This window comes from Cydia splendana, chromosome Z (assembly GCF_910591565.1).
Source record: "Cydia splendana chromosome Z, ilCydSple1.2, whole genome shotgun sequence".
Taxonomy (NCBI): domain Eukaryota; kingdom Metazoa; phylum Arthropoda; class Insecta; order Lepidoptera; family Tortricidae; genus Cydia; species Cydia splendana.
Genome location: NC_085987.1, coordinates 20,790,683 through 20,802,605, shown reverse-complemented (window position 1 = coordinate 20,802,605; position 11,923 = coordinate 20,790,683).

The window sequence follows — 11,923 nt, the reverse complement described above, 5'->3', positions numbered from 1 at the left end:
TAGGTTGTTTATAACATGAATATAAAAGTAAAATACAAAAGCACAAAAAAAACAATTAAAAATACATATTAAACACGTTATAAAAAACCTAACCTAGGGTGCTGCCAGCAGCGGGGCAGGGCCCAAGCTGCCGGTGGTCAGGGCAGAGAGTGAGGAACCGACGTACTATACGCGCCGTGTCCAATAATATAATTTATTATTAAGCTACCAGTGAAAAAACGATTTAGATCATGTCCGTCAGTTTCCTCTTTCGTCAGGTCTCTTATTTTTTCCGTATAGGTCAGAATTTTTAAACTGGTGACGAAACAACACTTCTCGTGATTACTCGTTCGTCAGATTCCGCTTTCGATCAAACTTCTTAGTTAGCGAGAAATAAGGATAGGGCCGCAAAAAACGTATATATTTCTACACTTTTAAAGAAATCAAAATTAATGGGATACTTCCTGTAGACCTAGAACTCTGAAATTTGGCAAATCATACCTTCTTATATTACACAACACAAACAGGAAAAAATCTGAAAACTTAAACGTTGGGATATAATAGAAATGTAGTACCTATACGCGATATTGTCCGTTAAACGTTGTTTTAATTCATGAAAACTTAAAATTAAAAAAATATGTTAAATTTGTACGGAACCCTAGGTTTTTTTTTCTCTGCGCAAACCACATGTATACATTAAGGCTATGCCTTCGACTTACGATAAAAGGAAAAACTGCACGTGAGCCTTCGAAAATTTGAATAAACGGTAAAATACACAAAATAACCTCAAATATATTAAGTGATTATCTTTGTATCAAATCAGCCTTTTTTCCACCAACTGTAGTAATTCTCCTTCGAAGCTCGGTTTGCAGTTCCCGTACAGTCATAAATGAATACATTATTCTTGATAAATCGCAAGTAAGTATTAGTAAAAAATTCACAACCATACATTTGGCACAAATCGTAAACAATGACGGGTTGCTGGGGCGACATCTGTCCTAACCTTTCAGTGTGCCTCCTCATAGGGCCATATTCTTCAGAACACCTTTTCTTGCAATTATCCAAGCACTTGAGAATTTCCATGTTGTTGTAATTCGGCTTGCAGTGGTATGCGTGATTAGGTTCGCGAATTACTTTATTACGAGTAGGATTTAAAGTAATAGATTCATTTGCATTCGCAGGTTGTCAGGAAGGGCAAATCTGGCAAATCCGCCAGGCCCTCTCCCCCCCTGCCACTTCGGCCCGGAAACTGGCACCTGCGGGCCCACGAAAGCTGGTTGTGCCCTCCACGGCCGCGATTGTGGTGGCCTTGAAGCCGGAGTCTGAGGCGACATACGCCTCAATCATGTCTAAGGCCACCACATCGGCGAGTCTTGCTGACGTGGATCTAGAGCACGTCAAGGTCCGCAAAACAGCTGCTGGATCCAGGATAATTGAGGTTTCCGGGTCGGACAATGACGGGGCGGCTGTCGAACTCTGTCAAAAAATCACGGAGGTGATCGGAGTGGAAGCCCGAATACAGGCCCACCAAAATGGCGGACCTACGCATTTCGGGCTTAGATGAGGCAGCCACTCAGGAGGCGATCGCGGGAGCAATCGCTTAATTGGGCGAATGCTCACTAAATGAAGTAAAGGTGGGATCAATTAGGGCCCAATATAATGGGACAGGGTCGGCACTGGCACAATGCCCTATAACGGGAGCCAAGAAGGTCACCGCAGCGGGTCGACTACTAATAGGATGGTCCTCGGCCCTGGTAGTTGCGCTGGACCTGACACCGATGAGGTGCTTCAGGTGCATGGGCACGGGGCACACCAAGAGCACTGTGCCCATCGCCGATGGATAGGAGCAGCCTCTGCTTCCGGTGTAGCAGGCCGGACCACAGTGCACCCTCACCAGCAAAAGGTAAAGAGGCTCTTCCCCCCCCTCCAACGCGTAACGCCGACCAACCGGCCTGTGAGGGACAAAATATGGATATGTAATGCCAGTACATCAGTCCAGATGCGGGACATCTTACAGTGTAATGTCAACCACTCCGCTCGTGCTCAAGATCTGCTCATACACGTCGGAGTGGGGCATCTCCATAGCAGTGGTGGTGGAGCCATATTTTGTTCCTCCCCAGTCAAACTGGGTAGGGGCCACAGACGGCAGGGTGGCCATGATGGTACCGGTGGTGGGTGACTTTCCGCCCCTTACGACCCCGACCGGAATAGTTTACATCTGTTGTCTTCTTATTGTTCCTTTGTGAATTCTCCGGTCGTTTCCATTGTGTATAGTCTTGTTGAATCTCCTTTTTCTTGTTTGTTCCTTTTGGAAGGGTATAATTAGGAAAACTTTGTTTGTTTACATCATCCATTGAACTTAGAAATTCTGCAGTCTCTATAATTGTGTCAATTTTTGTGGTAATAAAAGCTTGTTGTATGTAACGTGGATAATGTCTTATAATATCTGCTACTAATTATTTTACAGGAATTTTGTGTACCAACATTTTCGCTCTTGCTATGAGTTTATACGTCCCCACTACGTCGCTAAGAAATCTGTCTTAAAGTCATCCACGGTTAACCAACGATCCTTATAAATTCTAGCACAATCTCTAGGTCCTTCTACCAAACATTCCTGAATCATGTCATTCATGTCTAATTCTGTTCCATCATTTGCAGTTTTCTTCAAATAGCTTTCCAGATCTTCCAAAAAATCCACTGGATGTGAATTGTTTCCTTTTCCAAATTTAGGTTTTTCTAAATTTTAATTTTTTATATTCAAAATTATGTTCCTTTTTTCCTCAGCTGGCAAAGTAAATTCTCCAATTTTTTTTGTGTAGTATTTTTAGTCATGTTCACTGTACGTTCTTGTATCTTTGTATTATTCAGCTCTAACTGTTCTTCTTCGTATGGTATTGTTCCCATATCCTGATTCATTTGTTAATTTGCTGTTTCTATTGTTATTTGATTCTGAGTGCGCATAGCTTGGATTTCAGTTCTCATTTGTTCTAATTCTAGCTTCATCCTTAATTCTGTTCGTCTTAGCATATTACAATTTAAACTCAGATTGCTCTTCTGTATTCTAGGTTTTTTAATTACTCTATCTACAGAACTAAGCTCTCTCTCTTTTTCAACTACATTATCACTAATCGGTGTTTCCTTTTCTGTTTCAGATTCCACTACCTTAGCGGCTCTGGACTGCCTTTTTGTTTTAACCATTTTTTTCTTTTTCTTGTTTGTGTACCTTTTTTTTGTTTTTCAATAATACATTTTCTGAGTTTTTATTATTTTTTTTACATTATTTTTCCTTTTTTTTCTTCCTGTAACAAAATATTCTTCCTCAAATTTTCCTCTATTTTACTAACTGACTAATTTTATTTACAACTTATTATGCCCTTTTTCCTTTATTTTATCATCCTAAATTGTATCCAATCACTTGTACCTTTAGCTAAGCTTTTATTAGCTAAATTTGCATTAATGTTCTCATTCCATATATCAATGTGATTTAGGTTAAAAATTCCAATTATTGCTGGTATAGAACATTTTGGCATTATGTAAAAGATAGCCTCGATTTTTTCTCCTTTTATGGTAGGGGAGCCCAAGAGGGGATTTTTGTGTTTACTCGAGCGCGTCAGATTAAGATATGAATGATATCTTGCTACCCCGTGTAGTCTACCTTTACCCCTTTTAACCATCTATGTTGAGCCCTTGGTTGGTGGGGGGTTCAACGAATTGCTAAGCAGATTGTGGATTTGGTCATATTAGTTAGTCCAAATTAACGCTATAATTGTGCTATAACTAAATCTGATAATTATTTGCACGCATTTCCTTAATCTGACGGTTACAATGTAAAAATTAGGCGTCAAACTTGTGTTCGTCAGATTAAGAAAATGCCTACAAATAAGTGTTATATTAAGTTATAGAAAAAGTATAGCATTAACGTGGACAAAAACGACCAAACCCACAAACTGCTTAACGATTTTTTAACCCTCCACCAACCTCCCGAAATAAATAAAAAATTGTAGACGCTTTCCGGCTCGCTGGAAAAAAACTTTTATTTCTTCTTATCGTCTCATATTTCGATTCCAATAGGTCTGTATGACGCTCGAGTAAATCCCGATTTAGCATCGTGGTCTCCGCTACTATTATTAATAATGGTAAAACCGTCAAATATCTGACCTCCTTGCTGTCGATTCCAAGAATCGTTTTTATACAAAATGGCGTTATCCGAATCTTAGGTAGCTTAGAATTTCTTTCTTTTAAATTCTCCCATAATTCCTCCGTAATAAATGAATAATAGTTACTTGCCAGTATCAATTATACCGCAAATCTTCTCATTAAAAGTATTCACTTCTGGTGTTTTACCCTCCATTTTATCGTTGAAGAAGAAGAAAGAGTATTTTCTTGAACGTATAAATATTATTTTGGAGAACTCGAGGCTTGGCTGAAATTGGAAGTCAGAGCTCAGGAATCAGTCACCGTCGCTCTGCAACTGAAGTCTCGTTGCTCGGAGAGGAGTGGTGAATGCCTTTTAGGGCCTCGCTGAATTTCAGTTTTCGGAGAATGCCTATTAAAGGCAGCTTTGTTCGGAGTCTGACCGCTGGGCGATGTCTTCCCGCTTTCTATGCTGTCCGAAGTCTGTTCGGTGGGGCTCCACTAGTGGCTCCGCTTTAGGCTTCACAGAGCTCCCCTGGCGACCTCGAAGGCTCTTCTGGCGGCTTCGTGGGGCTTCGCAGGGCTCCTCTTCGGTCCCTGGGGCTCCTCTGGAACTCTTCTTTCTTCTGCTTCTTTCTTCCTTTTGGAGGTCTTCTTTGTTCCGCTGCCGTAGTCTGAATGAATCATCTCGGTTTTTGTTCTCCCTTTATACCCCGATTTTTGTGACCCTGCCTGTTCTAGAATGCAGATTTGAAACTTTCGTCGCCTTGGTTGACCAAAACGTATGGTACTCTTCTCTCCTTAGATTTGACCACAAAAGTGCTTTCGATTATGAACTTTATTATGTATCAATTTAAGGTTCATTTTCCTTTGAATCTATAATTAATGAAAATTTTCCTATGCGAGATGTTTTTCATAAATTTTGAGCAAAATACGTATTTTTAGATGAAATTCAATGCATAATCGGATGTATTTATTCTTTATTTATATATTACAATAATCTCCTACAGCTATATCCCTTTACTTTTAAAATTATGAACAAAATAACCTAACATTTTATTTGTATGTTTCTTTGAATTTCCCAATGCTTTCACTATTAAATATAGCTAAATTATCGTTTAAAAATATATGTATTCTAATATTCTATAATAACAACTAACATCTATATCATCAATTTTCCATGATTTTTCCTATTTGACTTTGTCATATACGATTTTCACCTAACAAATTATTTGCTAGCCTTTCTCTGTTTTTTCTAATATTTCCACTGTTAATTATGGCTAAAACTATTTCTTAGGCATATGATCTAACTTCTTACAACAATATTTAACAACAATAATCCCAATTTTTCATGATTTTCACATTAAAACTTTTCTTTGTTCAATTCTTTTCTAGTATGGAAAATGGTCGCTTTCTTAAATAATAGTGAGGGTGTTAAGTGCAAGAACCTTTTTTTCTTGATTAAAGCATGAAACTTGGCACAGTTGTTCCTTATATCAAAACAAACCGATTTAGATCGGTAGCCCAGCCCACAGGAGCCCCCCTCTGGGGCCCGAGAGGGGGGGTCAAAGTACGGCTTAGACGTGTGCGCCGATTAAAAAATGATCGGCGGCGGCGTTTGCCGAAATATCGGCGGCGGCGGCGTGATTTCGGCGTGAAATCGGCGTGACCTTGACTTTCAGGTTTCTTAAGAAAAATCATTAATTTGTTGTTTTTCTTGAAAATTTGATCAGTCCAGGTTTCTAGTCAGTGAACTAGGTTTAGTTTGAATATGCTGTGAGTAAAATAGGATGTATGAATGAATATAGGATAGGTATAATAACTTGATTTTCCTAGTTTATTTATTTATCGTATGGCAATAGGTACACACACTTATTAAATTTACACTTAACATCAAAATTTACAATTCCGCAGATACAAACTCGCGTTTATTGTCAGGTTTTTAAAATCCTCAACTGGGCCATTATATCTGGTAACAGGGCACTGAAATACCATGTGATGTTATGGTCTGTTACTTCCTTTAACTTAAAATTTTCCTAGTAACTGGCTTGCATTAAGAGGTTACCTGGTCCCAATCACCTTCGATTCGATCTGTAACTTTCCGTTTTCTCAAGCTTTCCGTGGCTTATCCTATTCAAAATGACGTACTTTAACAAAACAGAACTCCACATATCCTTGAAATTTGCTAGACATAGTGGACTGCTATTTAGGGTTTGCAATCCGGATCCGAAATGTATGAAATTATTCGGATCTGGATCCGGATCCGCGGATCTTCCCATACATTTCGGATCCATCGTGCAAACCCTACTGCTATTGTATTCTTGTCGTACAAGCATCGGGCTCACTGAGACGTATCTTTTTTCTTGTTTTCTCATTGCTGAGGATCGCGACCACATGTAATTTGTCTTCATTTCCTGCGGTCATAAGCCGTATGGACTGCACGGTGGAAACTGCTGCAAGCTGACCTCTTCATAGCGTTCGACCATCGCACACATTCTCCAATTCGAGCACGTTTGCCATTCATTTCCCCACAACATGCGTTGAATAATATGTCCGAAGAATCAATGGGTTCACCTATGGCATGTTGGGAAGAGCTGAGTGGTGATATAGAGTTCTCTGAGAATGGAGGGGTTTGTTCTTCTAGCTGTCCAAGATATAAGCAGCAGCCTTCGTTCGTTCGTTAACATTTGACGGTTAACGGTGTGTCAAATAGTTTCTGCAACTGGCTATTCATCATCATCATCCTCCCTTGGACCTCCATACGTACCGGTTGGAAGCGACCCGCATCCAGCGTCTTCCGGCGACCTTAACAAGGGCGTCTGTCCATCTTATGGGTGGACGTCCTACGCTGCGCTTGCTAGTCCGTGGTCTCCACTCGAGCACTTTTCGACCCCATCGGCCATCTTCTCTGCGTGCAATGTGGCCTGCCCATTGCCACTTCAGCTTGCTAATCCGGTGGGCTATGTCGGTGACTTTAGTTCGTCTACGGATCTCCTCATTTCTGATTCGATCACGTAGAGAAACTCCGAGCATAGCCCTCTCCATAGCTCGTTGGGCGGCTTTGAGTTTTGAGATAAGGCCGATAGTGAAAGACCACGTTTCGGAGCCATAAGTCATCACTGGTAACACACATTGATTAAAGACTTTCGTCTTGAGGCACTGAGGAATGTCGGACGAAAAGACATTACGTAGTTTCTCGAACGCTGCCCAACCGAGTCGGATTCGGCGGTTGACCTCTTTCTCGAAGTTGGACCTACCTAATTGGACTACTTGTCCTAGGTAGATGTACGAGTCAACAACTTCGAGTACCGAGTTCCCAACAAAGACTGGGATGGGCACAACATTGGCATTTGACATAATCTTGTCCATGTTCATTTCAAGCCCACCCGTTGTGAAACTCGGTTGAGGTCATCGAGCATCATGCTGAGTTCCTCCATCGACTTTGCCATGACCACGATATCGTCGGCAAACCGAAGGTGAGTGATGTATTCGCCGTTATTGTTGATGCCAAGTCCTTGCCATTCCAGGAGCTTGAAGGCGTCTTCCATCACGGCAGTAAACAGTTTTGGAGAGATAACGTCTCCCTGCCTTACGCCTCTTCGCAATGGAATCGCCTTCGTGCTCTGCTCCTGTACTCGGACCGACATGGTGGCGTTACTATACAAACACTTTAACACTTCGATGTACCGATAGTCAATATCGCATCGCTGAAGAGACTCAAGCACCGCCCATGTTTCCACCGAATCGAAGGCTTTCTCATAGTCCACAAACGCTAAGCATAAAGGCAAGTTATACTCTTCGGTCTTCTGTATAACTTGCCGCAGCGTATGGATACTATGGATGTGGTCTATGGTACTATAGCCTTTTCGGAAACCGGCTTGTTCGGGAGGCTGGAAGTCATCAAGTCTGTGTTCGAGACGGTACGTGATGACCCTTGAAAATAGCTTATAGACATGGCTCAGAAGAGTGATGGGTCTGTAGTTCTTTAATAGGCTGTTATCACCTTTTTCGAAGAACAGCACCATCTCGCCTCTATTCCATGTTTCAGGCGTTATGCCCTCGGACAAGACGGAATTAAAGAGCTTCTGGAGGACTTTAAGTACCGGTGTCCACCCGCTCTCACAAGCTCTGAAGTGATTCCGTCTTTGCTCGGCGCCTTGGTGTTCTTAAGCTGCTTCGGGGCCATCCTAATCTCGTACAGACTGATGTCCGGGATATCTTCGGTATAATGTCGGGCTGCCTATTCAGTTTCATTTAATTAATAAATTATGTGTGTATTTGATAACTGTAACATAAATAATACAAAAAATCCATATTCTAAACTTGGAATAGCTCATTAACAACACTCAAGGTCACGCCGATTTCACGCCGATCATTTATCGGCGGCGGCGGCGTGATCAAAAAGCCCGGCGGCGGCGGCGCGCCGGCGCGGCGCACACGTCTAGTACGGCTTCGCCTGGCTTCATTCTAAAAATTCTAACAGGCCCTGTTTAGCTAATAGGTCATATTTGGTGTCAATTTCGAATAAACTAATAACATAGAATTCATTTCTGGTATAATAAATTGGCAATTTGTAGAAAAAAATAAAAAAAAAAACAATCTAATTTTCAGTGTAATTTTTGTTTTTTTTATTTATTGTCAAAATTAAACTGCCCGGTTTTTCCACATCTAAAAAATATGACGATAAAGTTTATTTAATGCAGATTTTAAAAACATAACTTTTACTTACCTTTATGAAAAGAAAATTGCATAAAGAAACATATATCTTCTCGTGCCGGTGAATATCTTTTTACCGACATCGGCATCGATATAGACAACATCCGAAGTACACACTCTGGAGACCGACTAAATGTGTTGTTTATTTTTGTAGATCATATAATAAAGATAGAAAAGCGTACATAATATATGATCAGAAAAAAAAATGTGTCGTTCAGTGAAAAAAGGGACCTGGATAAAATTTATCCCAGAGCCTCGTGTTTGTATAGAAGCATAGTTAGTTCCAACGACTCCATGGACTCCATGGTCCCTGTTCTCAATGAATAAGAAGTAAACTGTAAGTATTATTTAGTCTACTTACTTATTACATTATACCACACTTTAATTTTGCGTCTTGTTTAGTAATACAGTTCCTTCCCCAGACACATGAATGCGAACATTTCATCATTCGTGTAGTTCCATCGCGTTTTTTAATCCGGTTTGCATTTGCTTCTGGTCAGTCTTAACCATATTCTGGCCAAAGCAGGGTTGTCCGACCAGTGTGGAACCTGTCGTCTGCTTCTTGCTTCCATTCCCAAGAAGACGGACTGAGCAAGTTTGACGACGAACTAACGTCTGATCCCAAACATCAACCCCTCGGTACACTGCGCGTAATAAGGCATTTATACGGCTCCCTTTTGTTAGAAGTAGGTATACATTATGGCATTTAATAATAAAAAACTTAGCAACGACTTAATCTCATAGACATCTTAATCTCTTATACAACTCTTCATTTCAATAACCCGGTGTAACTTGCCTTCTACAATATTGCACTTATTACCGATCATATAATAACACATTTTAGTATTTCAAGGGAATGCTTAGCTACTGCTATTGCTCCATCTTGTAAGAGCCTCCTTCCTCCTTCCTCCTCCTCCTTCTAGTGGCTCCTTGGATCCTTGTAGTGGCTTGGCTGAACTCTGAACAGGTTCCATGCTTCGAACTCACTTTTTCTACCCTTTCCACTGAGTACTCGAAACAGGGATCAGACTTCCGCTCTTTTAGGGTAAATAAAGGAGAATTTAGTTAACTTACAGAATCGATAATTTTATTGGTTTAAATATAAAATTCCCTGGCCTATTGTGGATGCAATGGAGAGTCATGTGATATAATTGTATTTTCCACTGTGTCAACGTGAGCCTACAATTCCTGTAGTTGGGGAAATATTCGTATACGCATGAATCTAGTCTAGCTATGACTACAACGTCTGTGTCTACTGTGCGTATCAATATCTTGCAATGACTGTTTTACAGCATCTGCAACTAAGGCCATCATATTAAATGAATCGGACACTTCATGGTTCTTGGAGTATTTGGAATCTCACGAGGAACATTACTTGTGACATGTTTCTCTACACAATTTCGCGATGGCATGAATAAAGACTTTTAACTCTTCGCAGTTTTGTCAACACAGTGTCTCAAAATGATTTACCTAGTAGTAAAGAAATGATTTTCACTAAAAGATCGGTGGTTATAAGTGAAGCTTACCGTCATGGTAAATAAACTCTAATTTATTTCTATCGGGCCTTGAAAAACCAGAAGTCGTACTCGTATTCCAAGCATTCTCTCGATCGACCTTGTAATACTGTAAGCACAATAAGACTTCTGATGTGGGTACTAGATGAAATATATCATATATATTTGATACATACACTCAAAACATCCATAGGTAATTCAGGAACAAGTATTCACGATAAACACATAAATAAATGCCTTCTAGGATTTGAACCCGGGTTCCTCATTTAATATGTATAAGGTGTAGGTATAAAAGTGAAATCTAAGCATAAGATTCAAGCTCCAAGCCGATACAAGGATTCAAGCTCCTACAGGGTGGAGCAATAGCAGTAAATAAATAACATTCACCAAAAGTTTAACTTTATAATAATATGATGATAGGTGAAATAGCCTTGTAAAGTAAAGTACCTTACAGATAAAACTGTTGCTAAATAATTAAAAAATGCCCGAAGTAATTCTTTACATGAATTGACTAGTGAAACACAAGCAGCCTTATCAGGATAAGATTAAGTATATGTTTGGGATCAGACGTTAGTTCCTCTTTAAACTTGCTCAGTCCGTCTTCTTGGGAATGGAAGCAAGGTGCAGACGACTGTTTCCAAACTGTTCTGCCAACCCTGCTGTGGCCAGAATATGGTTGAAACTGACATGTATACGTGAATGATGAAATGTACCCAATTCATGTGTCGGAGGAAGGAACTGTATTAATACACATGACGCAAAATTAAAGTGTGGTATAATGTAATAAGTAACTTCTTACACTTTTTCCAAGGTCCCTTTTTTCATTAAGAAAAAAAGACACGATTTTCTACTTCAAGGATGATTTTCGCCAATAATCCAAATGATAAAAGTAAAAATTTTGATATAATTTTTTGAGTCTTGGTTAGTTCTTCAATTTTGCATTTGTGAAAAAGTATTTTACCTACCCAATTCAGAGAAAATCAATGAAAACTACCTGTTTTCTCCATATCCTTAAAACGGGGTCGATAGGCACAAGAAAGGGGTGAATAGAAATATTAAGTTATAGTTGTCATAGGCATCGAATTTGGTCATTATTATGCTGATACTCTATTGGCAAATGGTATATATATATCTGTTAAACAGCTATTTCACACAAAATTATTTTTTTGTGTTTTTAACCCCCAAGGCGTGTCTTTACACCCCTTTGTTTATCTAATCACCCCCTAAGGCGTAACTATTCACCCCATATGCGTGTCCACTGACCCCTTTATCACGTAAAATTGCTTGTTATTAGTTGTTTGCAAAAAAAATGCTCCTTTATAGAGAAAATTAGTGATATTATTTATTATTTAGGTACTATACTATATTACCAGGTTAGCTAACTTTTACTTAGTTAATGTCCAAACATTTACCGCTAGAACAAAGTTCAGACAGGCTTCATTTCTTACCTCGGCGAGACCTTACTTTAGGAGTCAAAAAAATCTAACTTTTCGGAGCTTGATTAACTTGTTTTGGTATCAATGTAGAGAATAGATAGTCTACTATATACGCATTCCAAAAAATCTAATTTCGAGATGTAC